At 43.1% G+C, this 13890-nt stretch overlaps 1 protein-coding gene across 1 annotated transcript in view; it reads left to right on the top strand.

Moving 5' to 3' along the window:
* The first annotated feature begins 3102 nt into the window (after positions 1–3102).
* Positions 3103–13890, top strand: part of LOC127650070 (syntaxin-12-like) — a 232927-nt gene continuing 222139 nt past the window's right edge. The window contains exon 1 of the mRNA XM_052135265.1: positions 3103–3113. The gene's annotated coding sequence lies outside the window, so the exon portion shown is untranslated. The remainder of the gene's footprint in view (positions 3114–13890) is intronic.

Below are 13890 nucleotides of genomic sequence, written 5' to 3'. Positions count from 1 at the left end.
TTCTATTCATCCAGGTCCAGGTCGCAGTGACAGCAGACTCAGCAGGACAGCCCATGTCTTTTTCCTCGGCCACATCCTCCAGCTCTTCCTGGGGGATCCAAAGGCATTCCCAGGCCAGCTGAGACACATAATCCCTCCAGCATGTTCTGGGTCTGCCCCAAGGTCTTCCAGTAGAACATGCCTGAAACACCACCCTAGGAAGGATCAAGGAGGCATGCTGACCAGATGCTCGAACCACCTCATCTGGCTCCTTTCAACATGGAGAGGTGGTGGAATGGGTTTAGAGGTTGGGCTTTAGGGTCCTTTCTTTTCTGCTGCCACCTTTTCAGGCTGGACCAGTGTTGGGGCTTTGTTCAGGAGAGGGCAGGGCTGGGAGGGATTTTTTCACTTGTTTTGACTATAAAAACTGTAAGACAAAATACACATGTAAAAAATACATTCTCTGAAAAAACTAAAAATCTTAGGCAGTGTTGTTTCTAAAACAAGATCAATCTAACTGATCTTGTTTTAAGGATTTAAAGATTTTTTTTACAGGAAAACAATACAAAAATTATTATCAAGAATATGATTTTTGCCATAATTTCAAAAGGTCTTACTAGAAAAAAGAAATTGTGATCCAACGTGAATTTTCTTGATATAAAATATGATCGTGTCTGGTAATATGTGCTTGTAAAATGGCTAGAAATAGCATTTTAGCTTAGCGTAAAGCTGACAATTTACACAAGGTTTATTTCTATTTCTTCTGCTCCAAACTTACTTCTCTGTCTGCTCGTATGAATGTAACACATCATAAGAAAGTGTTTCACCGCTGTTCAAATGCACTTTGGATCACATCATTTGTATGTATAAATGTTTTCCATCTGAAAGGACTAAATAATAAATTAAACAAATGACAATAAAATGTAATCTCTTCAGTAACTGTATTCTAATAACCAATGATATAAATTGTAATTGTAATGGAATACAGTTACTTATATTTTGTATTTTAAATACGTAATCCCATTACACTGGGAGCGGGTTTGGTTATTAGCAATAATTAATAATTATTAAAGATAATTATTAATTATCAAAATCAATATAACATTGATTAGAATCAATCAACAATCAAAGATAACTATCAAATATCAAAATCAGTAGAATATTAATAAGAAATAATATTTCCGGGTCACCACCCTGGAATCAGGGACAAATAACAAGACAACATGGCTGTCTCAATATAGGATTGTTCTCTTACGTCCGGAGAACATCGACTTTCAAAAAGGGAACAGTGAATTTTTGAATCCGAGCCCTGACATCCCCTGCCAGCCCTTGGCACAGGTGCATGCAGAACAATACCAAAACATTCTCTTTAAAGTATAACAAAGTTTATTGATGCAGTAATATTAATTAATTATCAATACAATGCAGTCGATAAACATTCAACTTCCAACTACAAACTAAAAGAGTAACATGATTAGATATGGTAACAGATAAGCCTATAATACATGAGAGGAGGGTATATGTTTGTGTGTGTGTGTGTGTGTGTGTGTGTGTGTGTGTGTAAGGAGAGAAGGAGTGCACAAAATGGCAGGCATAGCTCAGCCCAAAGAATGTGGCCACAAATGTGGGCGGAGAGGCTGGTTAATGGTGTCTGCCCGTTTAACACGTGTCTCCGCTGGTACGATAACTTAGGGATAAAGCGAATGGCTTGTAATCCCTCCGCCATGGTCGTTGGTTCTTTAATGGATAAACTCAGTGTGCCTGTCTCAACCATGATGCCGGAAATGCACAAACAGCCCAAACTTGGTTGGACGACAAGTTACAGTAATATCTTGAGTATTATTATCAGCAAAGGGCAGACTCTGTGGTCCGTAAACTGTACAAGCAATAACCTTGATACACAAGAATAACACACTATAATAATCTATATCTGCCCAGATGGAAACCTCTTGAGTCACGTGAGGATGCAGGCAGAATGTGTGGTCATCCGTCATTTGACTCTGACTCAGTTCCTCGAAGCTCGGGTGATGATGGGAGGCGGTTTCCTCGCTCTGTCGGCTCTGTTGAAGAAGGAAGAGAAATCTTCTTCACATCTGAAGGCAAAAGGGTGAGACGCAGATTGCTCAGCGGTTTCCTTCGGATCCGTGCTCGGTGGAACACGGAGAATCTCGGCTTGTCCAGCGAGATGGAGATTGTATGGCCAAAGTTCAGGTACGTACGCTACTTCCTTGGGCAGCGAGGCTACACCTGGGAGCAGCAGAGCTGCAACTAGATGCGGCTAATACTGTTGCTGAAAGCGAATACTGTTGCTGTCGTGCATTTCATCCAAGAGGAGTTGAGTTCTATCCATCAGAATTTCACACTAGGTGTAAAGTGAGCAAGGCTTGATGGGATATTGAGTCTGTTTGGACTCCCTTTGTTTGATTTTGGCGCTGTTTGGCTTTCAGTGTTCCTACAGGCCTCAGTCAGGCTTTATGACTGTGTGTAGGCCTGCCTTTCTCTCCTCTCTGTGCACATGAGGCCCAACACCAGGGACAGGTTCTGAAGAAAAGGGCCACTCTGAGCACTCAGCAGTTTAGGACAGACTACTGCTCCCTCTGTTCCTCCATCTTGGCCTCCTTGTGTATCTCCTTGATGGTCTTGGGACACAGATCAGCCCTCCGAAAGACCCAACTGAACTGACAGGCGGAGAGAACAACATTAAGACAAAACGTACATGATAAAAAAAAAAAATCCATCTTAACCAGCATGCAATTCCCATGCTGGTGTAAGCTGGTTAATGCTGGTTTGGTGCTGGTCTAGCCGTTGGACCAGCATAGCCTTTTCACCAGCAAAACCCACATACCCAATCAAAAACACAAACAACTTACCAGTCACAAGTCCATGAACTCCTGCAGCAACAAATTCAAGAGGACATCTTTCACTCCATGACCAACCTCACCAGTTGGCTTATGTACCAATCCATTTTTGACTGAAAGGTAAAAGACAACAGAACTGATTCATAAGCTTGTCAACATGTGCTGTGCTGTTTTTCTGCTGAGATACTGATGAAGTATTTATTCCTGCCTTACACTACCCAGCAAATATAGAGTCATGTTTAACCCACAAACATTCTGGTCTAATCCTGAGCTCAAGTTTGCTATTGTAATGTCCAGCAGGGCTGCAATTCCAAAAGCATTGCAAGCTAAAGTTGATTGTAGAAACAATTTCCACCAATGGTTTCTAGGATCTACTTAGGCTTACAATGCTTTTGAGAAATACAGCACAGGGGCCTCATAAACACTGCTTAGAATTCTTACCTAAATGAATTCAGATTTATATAACCGTATGTACGCCAGAACCTGCGCATAGTCCCTTAATAAATCCCAGCTAGAAGAAGATTGTTCTTACATGCACGTGATTCATTCTCCATCCCGTCTCCTCCCCAAAATAACCATATTTGGAGTATACAATGCCTGTTTTTACTATGCATATCCTCATCTGTATACAATTACCACATGCATTTCACCATCCAGACAAGTGATTACTGTGTTTAACGGTACGAGGAACTGTATTATAAGAGATAAGACTGTAAATGTCACATGTGCCCAAAGGCAGGGCTGGACTGGGAAGAGAAATTGGCCAGGGATTTTACAGGCAACTGGCCCATCGCGTCCTTTTCTGCACATCGCGGCGCTGTTTTGTGGTCCGTTCTGGCTCATTGTTGCTTATCGTGGCAAATTTGGGACATTTCTTTATTTATTAAGATATGAACTTGTTTTCAAAGAATATATCTTGAATATCCCTTGGAAAAATGTTTTTATCTTTACAGACATAAATCTAACCTAAACAATTTAGCTTCTGAGAAAACCTTTTAAATGGTTTTAAGTGTGTTTTTATTGATAAGTTAAATATCTGGAAACAAAATGAAAATTATTGCACTGTCTGATATCATCGGACTAAGATTTTATATTTGACAGGTATTATTTATATATATTAAAAAAACAGCTTAATGGCAAATGTACTTTTCATAGGACCTAATGTTTTTATTAGACTAAAACGGGGGTTTCATTGCGATGATGGTCAGGATGAAGTGGAGCAGGCAGCACATTTGATACACATTTTATATGCATTGCTGTAGGCCTACCTGTTTGCTGCTGTAACAGGGGCGGACAGGCCATCGGGAGAACCAGCACTTTTCCCGGTGGGCCAGCCACAAAACCGCACCGTGATATGCAGAAAAGGACAGCGACACGGCCTGAATGTGACAAGCAGTGCCTGTCTTATAGCTACTGTCTGTTTTACTGAGCCATTTCACGTCAGTCAGTGTCAAGTGTGCATCGCATTACAGATCATCTTCATCCAAATGTTGTACTTATCTCAGTTCATGATTGTAATAGAACAGAAAATATCTCAAACTAAGAATTCTTCGCTGTCATTTTTAGTTGCTGTATGTTCCTTCTCTATGATATATGGGAAAGTTCTCTAAACGCACACAGCACATCCCAAAACAATATTTCCCCTTTTGCAGCTTTTATGCCTTTTTAATTAGTTACATGCAAATATATAGCCTTCTATTGGCTTAACGATTACTTCTGTTTCAAGTGCTTAACTACATAGTTTATCTTTATTCTAAATGTGAATTAAATGAAAATCAGAGTTTATAATCAGTTTATTCAGTTCATTATTTGTCCAGCGGGAGTCTCAAATTTACACACACCAGTAAAAGAGTGTATATACGCACAGTCCGGAAGGTGCGCACATATTTACTCTGTTTATTTATTTTACAAATCACGATATGTTCATGGGAAATTGCTTACGCAAATTTCAATGGCCATTTTGTGCGTAGTGTGATATAGGGAATACAAGTTATGTTTATGTATTCTATTTTCTGTATAAAATTGCTTAATGTTATTTTTCTAATACTGCTAAATATTGCTAGATATTGCTTTATGTTAAAAAAAAAAAGAGTGTTATGTGCATTTAGTAAATTCATTATTTTCATTTTACATACCTGCGTCATGACGTCATCGCACGCTTCAGTTGGGTGCGCGCCTGTGATGTGCTTCTATTTTTCTCTTGTAGTAGGCCTATATCTTCGAATTGAGTAATTATTGTTTTTCTACAATTGATAAAAATTATATTTTTTTGCATTAAAGATATTATCTGTTATTTTGAACACGAGAATAAAGCATTAGTTTGTATTGTTAAATTTTTTATTCTTGTAGCAAAATTTGCACAAGCAGAGGTATCTTAAAAAGCTACCCAGGCTCACCGAGTTCTTAGTTGATGTGGAGTACTTGGTTAAATCTTTAAAATTGCTCACGAATAAGAAATTTTCTTATTTTTTAAGGTATTATGATAACATTTTTGTATGAGCCGTGAACTAGGACAAATATATATATTTTTTAATTTATTTATTTTTCTTATATTGTTATTGCCTTTTTGTATATGCAATTATAAATGTACAATTGTTAATTTAGTTGCATTCACAATAAAAAAAATTAAAAAAAGCCTGTGATGTGCTTCATTCGTAGTAAATACAGCGATGAGAAAACATCACATCAGAATTCTTCTTTTAACTATATTATAGCCTACTTTCAGTACTAAATGTCATATTGCGATTATTGAGGTTAATATTGCGATATGCGCTTGCGATATAATAAACAAATGGTAACATGAGTCAACTTGCTTGGCTATCAAGGAAAATGCACAAATAGATTACTGATAATGCTGAAATGTGTATTTCTCAACTCAAACATACAAACTAGCAACAAAAACCACTATAAATGAACAAGTGTTTTCAATTTTTTTTATATATATTTTTACTAAATTAAATAATAACATCTTTGCATTACTGCAAACTTGTTATTTTCTCAATATTACACCTAAATAAAATAGAACAATAAATAAGAACATACACATTTTCACAAAAATAAGATTGTCCAAACAAACAGGGACATTTAAGCAGGATGTAACATATTCTTTGTATAAACTCTTTTGAAAAGGACACTGGATATAAAAGTGTGGTTCACTCAATCAAACCACTAAAACTGTTTTTTTTTTTTTTGTTGTTGTTTGTTTGTTTTTTAAATGACAACTGGTATTTCCAAATCCTCTTTCTAAAAAAGTTATAGCCTACTTATCGCTGGTCTCTCATGTCCAGTGTGTGGATCATTTTCTGAAATCTCACTTTTCTACTTTTCTCTGTGCTGTTTCAGGTGCTGATATAAATGTGTGGTGTTTCCATGTGATGTAGCAACTTTAATTTAGTACAGTACCTCTCTCTGCTCAGTGTCGGTTATCTGAAAGCCAAAATATCGCCATATAACTCAGGGTTTTCCTGGCTCAAAATAAGGCAGAGGTGGTACCATACTGATCAAAAAAGTGACGTTCAAAACACGTAAACATTGGCTTTGCATTAATACACTAATAATTACCTGGCAACTGAATACTAGTGTTAATTTTGTCAGCTGTTTTTTTTTTTTATTTAATCTTAGTCTTAATCCTGTGTCAAATGTCCTTTTTAGTTTTTATCATGTTTAGTCAACCTTATGCTATTTCTATTAATTGTTTTTAGTCATTTTGTTTGACAAAGTCTGGGCATTTTTTATGTAGTTAACTTTATACTTTATACCTGGCTGCTACCTCAATAACTGCTATGTGCATAGAACACTATCTCATAGTATGTTATGTTTACATTTGGCATTTTTAGAAACTGTCATCTTTTTGCATGACTGCAACTATTGTTGTTGTAATTTTAGTGTTATTTTTCACACAAGATTGATCTTATCATGATGATCTCATGATGATGGCGTTTCGAGCTGCAGACAGCGGGGGTGAGAGACGAGCATCTCTGTATTAGGGTACGTATCAGCCGGCATGTTACGTAACATATGACTCACCTTGGCCAGACTTCTCTGGCGTAGGTCAAAGAGAAGTGCACCTCAGGTCAACCACATTGATGGCTTTCTCAAAAACCAAATCAATGAAGATCTTGAGTTGCTCATCTATGCCTATGCAGAGGCCAGCCACTTGCTTCATCAGCTGGTCGAATTTCTACAGCTTATTTCTTGAGGATCTTTGGAAAGTTTGGAAGAGTTCCTACATAAACATCAATTACTGTATTACTGAATGCTTGTAACATTGAGACAGAGCAGGAGTAGATGAAGATGAAGCGAGAACCCAAGTGCAGTTTAAGTGAATGAATTCCAGTACATGAATCCAGGTCACAGAGAAGTCCACCTCAGGTCAACCACATTGATGGCTTTCTCAAAACCCAAATCAATGAAGCTCTTGTGTTGCTCCCCTATGTCTAGGCAGAAGCCAGCCACTTGCTTCATCAGCTGGTTGAACTTCTGCAGTTTTTTGAGGTGAGAACCCAAGTGCAGTTGAATTCATTGAATGTATTCCAGTACATGAAACAAAAAACAGTCCTGACTTGACTTTAGAACCAACATTACACAAACAATACCTGATGAAGGACAATGGCATACATGAGGGATTAAATATACAAACATTGGGTAAAACAATAACAAGATAACAAATGACAAGACAGAACTAATAAACACGATGTCAAGATTTATAAACCAAGAACCAATGACCAAACTAGAACTGATAACAAGATAACAAGACTAATATACAGTACACATGAACCAATGAAAAGACAAGCCAGATAAAACATGAGGGAAATAGGAAACCACATGACTAAGACACATGATCAGACCAGGAAATGTCACGATTCCCTTGTTGTCTGCCCTGTGTTTCACTAGTCTTTGTCAAAAACTCCAATTCCCATGATTCCCGGCCCTCATCACTCTGTCATTGTTCGCACCTGATTGTCGTTTGTGATCATCCTGTGTCTGTGTATTTAAACCCTGTTTGTTTCTCCATTCCTTTGTTGATTGTTGAATGTTTCTACTGTTTTGATGTTTCAGATGTTCTGATGTTCGCTCTGTTGCCTGTGTTGCCATTTCATCCTGTCGTGTTCATCCAGTTCCATGTACCTTCGATGTTTCCGTGTTTTAGTTTCAGTTTTCCCCCCGTGGATGTTTCTTTTGTTCCTGTTTGTCTTGTTTTCACCTTTGATTAATAAAACCCGCATTTAGATCCCCACTCCTCGTCTGCCTTCGTCTGCTGCTCTTAACAGAACAATCGACCACTATGGATCTAGCGGTTCTTCAAGCAAACTGTCATTTGCTGAATTTGTGGCAAGAAAGCCGTCCGGTGGAGGACCATGTTCGTGATTTTCTTGAGCTAGCGAGTGCCACGGACTTCCCAGACTCCTCCCTGGTGGTTTTCTTCCGGAACAACCTGACCAGTTCACTGAAGGAGTGGTTGCCACCGGCGACATGCGGCTGGACGCTCCACGATTTCGTGGAGGAGACTCTGCTGGCATGCGGCTCGCCGTTCACTGTGGGCGTTGTTGAGAAGGACCCTGCCACTCCTCCCACAGTGGTGACCCTCCAGTCGTCCATGGCTCGTCCTTTCACACCTGCCGCACCTGCCAGCGAGCCAACCCCCACGCCTGCCTTGGTCAACGAGCCAGCGCTGCCAACTTCGTCCGCCCGGAGGAGGAGGAGAAGAAGAAAGGCTTCCGCTCCCCAGCCCACGCCTGCCACGGTCAGCGAGCCTGAGCCCACGCCTGCCATGGTCAGCAATCCAGCGTTGCCAGTCTCGTCCTCCCGGAGGAGGAGGAGAAAAGGAAAGGCTTCTGCTCTCCAGCCTCCGCCTACCATGGCCAACCAGCCAATGCCTGCGGCCCCAAACGTTCGTGAGCCAGTGCCTGAAGCCTCGAATGTCAGTGAGCCAGCGCCAGTAGCCTCGACCGTCCCAGAGCCAGCGCCAGTAGCCTCGACCGTCCCAGAGCCAGCGCCAGTAGCCATGACATCCAAGAGCCAGCGCATCTCGAGCCTCCCAGGGCTCCGCCTCCTGAGCCATCCAGGGCTCCGCCTCCCGAGCCTCCCAGGGCTCCATCTCTTGAGCCTCCCAGGGCTCTGCCTCTCGAGCCTTCCACGGCTCTGCCTCCCAGGGCTCCGCCTCTCGAGCCTCCCGGGGCTCTGCCTCCCGAGCTTCCCGGGGCTCCGCCTTCCGAGCCTCCTACGGATCCGCCTCCAGAGCCTGCTTCGGCTCCGCCTCCAGAGCCTTCTTCGGCTCCGCCTCCCAGGGCTCCGCCTCCAGAGCCTCCTACGGCTCCGCCTCCAGAGCCTTACAGGGCCCTGCCTTTAGAGCCTCCTATGGCGCCACCTCCCTCGGCTCCACCTCCAGAGCCTTCCAGGCCTCCGCCTCTAGACCCTCCTACGGTGTCACCTCCCTTGGCTCCACCTCCAGAGCCTTCCAGGCCTCCGCCTCGAGACCCTCCTACGGCGCCACCTCCCTTGGCTCCACCTCCAGAGCCTTCCAGGCCTCCGCCTCTAGACCCTCCTACGGCGCCACCTCCCTTGGCTCCACCTCCAGAGCCTTCCAGGCCTCCGCCTCGAGACCCTCCTACGGCGCCACCTCCCTTGGCTCCGCCTCCTGAGCCTCCCTCGGCTCCGCCTCCAGAGCCTTCCATGGTTCCGCCTTCCATGGCTCCGCCTCCTGATCCTCCCATGGCTCCGCCTCCTGAGCCTCCCTCGGCTCCGCCTCCCAAGCCTTCCGCGGCTCCGAATCCAGAGCCTTCTACGGTTCCACCTCCTGAGCCACCCATGGCTCTGCCACCTGGGTCTTCCATGGCTCCGCCCTCCATGGCTCCGCTACCAGAAACTTCCATGGTTCCGCCTACCTCGGCTCCGCCCTCGGAGTTCCCCATGGCTGTGGTCCTGAGGCCGACTCCCAGACCTCCCAAACATGTCCTGTGGCCAGCTCCCAGGCCTACCAAACCTGTCCCTGTCCTGTGGCTGCCTCCCAGACCTCCTGAACCTGTCCCTGTCCTTTGGCCGCCTCCCAGGCCTCCTGAACCTGTCCCTGTCCTGTGGCCGCCTCCCAGGCCCCCTGAACCTGTCCCTGTCCTGTGGCCGCCTCCCAGGCCTCCTGAACCTGTCATTGCCCTGTAGCCAGCTCCCAGGCCACCTGACCCAGTCCCCGTCTTGTGCTCCCCGTGGACTGCCTGTCTGCTCCCTGTGCCCCCTTGGACTTCCTGTCTGCCCCCTGTGGCCCCTTGGACTTCCTGTCTGCCCCCTGTGGCCCCTTGGACTGCCTTCTTGCCCTCTGTGCCCCCTTGGACTTCCTGTCTGCCCCCTGTGGCCCCTTGGACTGCCTGTCTGCCCCTTGTGCCCCCTTGGACTGTCTGTTTGCCCCTTGTGCTCCCTTGGAATGTCTGTTTGCCCCTTGTGCCCTCTTTGGTCTGCCTGCCCCCACTCACTCCTTGGACGATTTTTTTTTGGGTATTCTTTTTTTTTATTATTCTTAGGAGCGTCTGGAAGCCGCTCCTTTGAGGGGGGGATTATGTCACGATTCCCTTGTTGTCTGCCCTGTGTTTCACTAGTCTTTGTCAAAAACTCGCACCTGATTGTCGTTTGTGATCATCATGTGTCTGTGTATTTAAACCTTGTTGTTTCTCCATTCCTTTGTCGATTGTTGAATGTTTCCACAGTTTTGATGTTTCAGATGTTCTTATGTTCGCTCTGTTGCCTGTGTTGCCGTTTCATCCTGTCGTGTTCATCCAGTTCCGTGTACCTTCGATGTTTCAGTTTTCCCCCCGTGGATGTTTCTTTTGTTCCTGTTTGTCTTGTTGTCACCTTTGATTAATAAAACCCGCATTTAGATCCCCACTCCTCGTCTGCCTTCATCTGCTGCTCTTAAAAGGAAGTAAACTAATTTCAAAGTAAAAGACATAAAAACAAAACATGAGCAAAGACCCACGTAAATTCAAGAATAGCCAGGCAAGGGAAAAATATCATATTCATGTGGGTCCCAGCATATTCAGGTATCCTGGGAAATGAGCAAGCAGACAAATTGGCAAAAGAAGCAGTCAAAAAAGGAATTGCTGAAATCAACATTAAATTAAAAAATCAGAGGTGAAAGGCATGTTGTGGAGAAATGTAAATCCAAAAATGGCAGCAGCATTGGGATAACGCAATAAAAGGGAGACATTTACACTCAGTCCAAAACAGAGTAGGTATGTTAAGAAGTAGAGAAACAAAATGGAAAGAGCAAGTAATAATAAGCAGGCTGAGAATCTGGCACAGTGGCCTTAACAGTACACTTGACATCATAGGAAAACATCCAACGGGTCTTTGCGATCAATGCCATGAGGATGAGACAGTTGTGCATATCCTTATGTCAGCGTACAACCCCCGCCCCCCAACAACACCACAGTGGTCACATGATTATTGACACACAAACAAACATAAAAACTAAACAAAAAATATATATAATAATCACACACATTAACCACTACACCTCTCTCTCCATTGTCCCTCCCTGAGAGCCCTCCAAAAATGCCAGATATTTGCCCCATTTCCCCACAAATTCAAAGTCTAAATTCCCCAGTCGTCTGGATGACCCTCTACAAAAGCTGCTACCAAGCCCATCTCCGAGCACCACTACTAGTCCCCTGTTCACTGTGTAAAGCGCTTTGAGTGTAGTGTCAGAAAAGCGCAATACAAATTTATTGCCGGTGTTTGATTAGACCTTAGTTGGAGGTGCAGCAGTGTTCTACAAGTGTTCCAAGAGACGCAAGCGAGGGATGCACGGTGGCAGACTTTTTAAACTTTGTCAACGCGGCTTTAGGATTCCGCTGCCGAGTATTCATCTGGCAAATGTCCACTCCCTCGCCAACAAAATGGATGAACTTCTTCTGTGGTCATTTAAGAGACTACATGAAGGACATCACTGGACCCCTGCTTGATCCTTTCTAGATGCTGTCAACATGGGGCTGCATTATATCCTGCAACATCTGGACAGACATCTGGGACTTATGCAAGGATCCTTTTTGTGGACTTCAGTTCAGCTTTCAACACCATCATCACAGATACACTCCGGACTAAATTAAACCAACTCTCTGTTCCCAACTCAATATGTCAGTGGATCACTACCTTTCTGATGGACAGGAAGCAGCTAGTGAGACTGGGGAAATTCAATTCCAGCACTTGTACAATCAGCACTGGCGCCCCCAGGGATGTGTGCTCTCCCCATTACTCTTCTCCCTGTACACGGACCCCTCTGTCAAGCTCCTGAAGTTTGCAGACGACAATACTGTTTTGAACAGCAGTGTGGTAGAAGTGGAGTCATTCAGGTTCCTGGGCACTACCATCTCACTGAACCTGAAGTAGGAGAGCCACATTGACTCCATTGTAAAAGAGGCCCAGCAGAGGTTGTACTTCCTTCGCCAGCTGAGGAAGTTCAACCTGCAACAGGTGCTGCTGAAACAGTTCTACTCAGCAGTCATTGAGTCTGTCCTCTGCACTTCAATAACTGTCTGGTTTGGTGCAGCTACTAAATCGGACATCAGAAGACTACAAAGGACAGTTCGGACTGCTGAGAGGATTATTGGTTCTCCCCTTCCCACCCATCAAGATCTGTACACATCCAGAGTGAGGAAAAGGGCTGGTAAAATCACTCTGGACCCCACTCACCCTACCCACTACCTTTTTGAACTGTTGCCTTCTGGCCGATGCTACAGAGCTCTGAGCACCAGAACAGTGAGGCACAGGAACAGTTTTGTCCCTCAGGCCATCCATCTCATGAACAGTTAAAACTGCCCCATTGAGGAATGATTATGTGCAGTTAAAAACAAGCTTAGTCAATTATATTTATTTAACATATCCTACCCCTTATGAACATTACATTCCCTTGCACTGTACAAATTGTATTTGTATATACATATATATTTTATTATCTCTGTCTTGATGTTGTATTGTTTGTGCACTGGAAGCTTCTGTCACCAAGTCACATTCCTTGTATGTGTAAGTATACTTTGCAATAGCTGATTCTGATTTATTTTATTATTCATCTAATTCTTTTGACTTCACACTATAGAGATTATTTCCAAAAAAGTTTAAATACCAGAACTGCCACCTAAATACCTGAAGCACCTCACTGCCTTTTTCCTCACAAAGCTGAAATTTGTCATATAATTCAGAGCAGCACCTCCCCTCTGTGCACGCACATCAAATTGTAAGCACCAATTTATCAATCTATGACTAGAACTTGTAAAACCAGTTGTGTTTGTGAGCTGTTGTCACAGAGATCTGTTTTTATACGAGGAGACATTTGATATCTTCTGGTTGACAGGGCAGCACACAGACACTTTAAACTCATGTACAATTTCCACATTATTGATTCATGAACATAATTTCCTATCTGGTAGTATAAGAGGTCTCACTGATAAGTACATAAATGAATAAAAACAATATCTGCGTATAAGGATGTTTCTTCATTTGCACTTTATGTCCCAGGGGTTGCTTTTTATGAAAATTAATAGATTTGAACTATTTTATATAAAAATATATAGTTTTACTGTATAGATTTCATTGTTTTAGCATTGTCCCAGAACTAGATTTTTAATATTAACCTTAAAATGCATACATGGGGACTTCTGGTTTCAACATGAGCGGGTGTCACGTGTTCTACGACAGCTCCGCACTAAATCCAATATAATTCAGTCAGAACATCTTTTTAAATACATTCTATTCTTGGGAAAGAAATAGATATTCAACATACAATTGACCTAGCAATATAATTGGTGACTTAGTACACTCACAGCTAAACATGCCAGGCAAACCTCGTAAGGCAGCGGATCAGGTCGCGGCCACCTCGGACGTTGCTATGGAGGACGTGCCCCCGGGAAATATTCAAGATACGGGCAATACAGAGATTCTCAGTGCAATCTCTTCTCTCCATTCCGAAATATGCTCCATTAAATCTGATATTGGGGAAATAATAGACTCCATGATCGAAGGAGTGCTTACAGCATTCCAAAATGAGGCCAGCTCTGCGATTTCGGCTGTT

This window comes from Xyrauchen texanus, chromosome 10 (genome assembly GCF_025860055.1).
Source record: "Xyrauchen texanus isolate HMW12.3.18 chromosome 10, RBS_HiC_50CHRs, whole genome shotgun sequence".
Lineage (NCBI taxonomy): Eukaryota > Metazoa > Chordata > Actinopteri > Cypriniformes > Catostomidae > Xyrauchen > Xyrauchen texanus.
Note: the sequence above shows the minus strand (reverse complement) of the source record. Positions and strands in the feature narration are given on the sequence as shown.